We start from the raw sequence: 2500 nt of genomic DNA, 5'->3' as shown, positions 1-2500 counted from the left end.
ATGTAGATTGAGAGAAGCAAGTAAATACCTTGGGGATTAGAAAATGTAATGAGAAATAGATATTAGGGAGTGATTGTGCATTCACAGTTTGAGAAAGAAACATGGAACATATGAGAGGAAGAGAGGAAGAGTTTAAATGTGTTTGAGATGAAATGCCTGAGAAGTGGTAGGGGTTACTAGGCTAGATAGAGTGAGAAACGAGGAGGTGAGGGGTAGAGCGGGGATGGAAAGGGAGTTGGGTGATAGGGTTGGTGAAACAGTATTGAGATAGTTAGGACACATGAAAAGAATGAGTGAAGAAAGATTAGTAAAAGAGATGTGGAAGGCAGATGATGAAGGAACATGAGGGGGCGACCAAGGATGAGATGGATGGATGGGGTAAAAAAAGCATTGGAAAATAGGTGAATGTCTTTTGAGCATGGAAGGGAGCTTAAAGAAGATAGGGGTGAGTGAATAATTGTTGTGTATGAATGATGCTGTGATGTATGGAAGGGAGTGGGTGGGGAATGGGAAGGGGGAGAGGTAGTATGTGTGAATTATATTTTGTCGCAACCCTAAGGGATTTCTCCCCATTCTCTCCTTTTCTGCATAACGGGACCGAGATGGGGGGCGGGGTTGCCGATTAAATGAAGAGGCCTTGCTGTGGATGTACTTTGTCGTACTGTATTGATTCAGACCCAGGGCAGTGGGCGAGAGGCAGGGATGATCCGTCATCCAGGAGGAGCCAAGAAAAGAGGGAGGGAGGGATGGTGAATGGGAGTGTAGTATGTGGGGATGAAATGGATGGGAGTGGGTTTATGCCTTTGGCTTTGGCTACCTCTCTTGTAAGGGGGAAAACCCTTGATATATGTATGTACATATTGCAGTAGTATACTTCAATACACTATGACCTAGTGTGCTACAGAAATACTTCGCGGAATCCATCCACCAAACCCAGAAGAAAGAAGCTTAAAATGGATTCAGAATGGATGAACAACAGCCTTGCAACAATACTGTCCAATCACACATGTACTCTACCCGAAAAAACATCCTAAATGCACTAAACGTTTTTACGTTCCAATCAAGAGAAAAACGCATAAGACTCCAGAATTACTAAACTTATTTCTCTGGTTATTAGCGTGTGTATGTGATTTGACAGGTGTATGCAAACATTAAGCTAAGGGAGCATCCAAAAATTCTTCATGTTTTTCAGAAGATACACATCACTGACAACGCAATCCAACATCCATGTAAAACAAGCAACGCACCCCAATAAAATCTTCGTGATCTTGAAATTATAGAGTAGTTTAAATATCTGGGCTACATAACAGCAATTGGAGACATTAAATCTAGAAATTTGACATGAATTGGCTATTTTACATCAACAGGGCAATGAGAGATTGAGACTTCTGTAGTACGCATAAGTTTAAGGTTTTATGAATGTCAGAATGTTTGGATGCTTAATGTCCACGTGTAAAGGTGGAATATAAAGCGTAAGGTTCAGGTGCAGTGAAGAGAGAAAAAAGCGTATACTCAGACTTACAGGGGGCTTGTCCACGCGTACACACACTTACACACACACGCGCTCACACACACACGCGCTCAAACACACACACACACACACACACACACACACACACACACACACACACACACACACACACACACACACACACACACACACACACACACACACACACACACACACACACACACACACAAACTTTAAAAGTTCATGAAGACAAACTAAGGAAGACTATACGTCTAAAGGATGTGAAGAAATATAGTTTTCCGAACAGATGCATAGTACTTGGCTATAGTGATATAGCTCATGAAGGAAACCTACATGAATTCAAATCTAAACATAATATTTGGAACTGTCCACGAACTCATGAATTTGAGGCTAGTTTAGCTCTTCTGTTAAATATTCCTCATTACATATGCGGAGGGCTCTGAGGTAGAATCCGATGACCACTTCTGATTTTGTCCGGTCGTCATGGGCGCTGAAATAGTGAATATAGTCGTATTTGTTGGTAGGCTTTCTGTATACCTTGAATTTGGCACTGTTACTTGACCTGATGATAACAGTGTCTAGGAAAGGTAGATGTCCATTGATCTCTTCTTCTATGGTGAATTGCATTTTGTCGTCAATGTTGTTGAGTTTTCTCTGTAAGTCATGAATGTCTGTTGTCTTTTGTGTGATGCAGAGGCAGTCGTCAGCATAGCGGAACCACTTGGAATCGTTGGGGATAGTGTGACTAATTTGTTCTTTTTTGAGCATTTCCATGCATAAGTAGGCTGACACAGCGCTTAGTGGAGTTCCCATTGGAAGTCCTTCTGTTGTTGAAAGTGAAGGAACTGAACTTCATGCACTTCTCAACCAGTTCCAAGTAGTCTCGCTTGTTGAGTTGAAGTTTATCGGAGTCGATCTGTTGAACTGCCTCACTGATGGCCCGAATGGCGCCTTCGATACTGACATTAATGTAGAGACTGACAGTATCGAAGCTAATGAGTAGTTTGT

This window comes from Oratosquilla oratoria, chromosome 1 (genome assembly GCF_046742065.1).
Source record: "Oratosquilla oratoria isolate Oo_2021 chromosome 1, ASM4674206v1, whole genome shotgun sequence".
Taxonomy (NCBI): Eukaryota; Metazoa; Arthropoda; class Malacostraca; order Stomatopoda; family Squillidae; genus Oratosquilla; species Oratosquilla oratoria.
The sequence above is the reverse complement of the archived record's forward strand: the minus strand, read 5'-3'. Positions refer to the sequence as shown.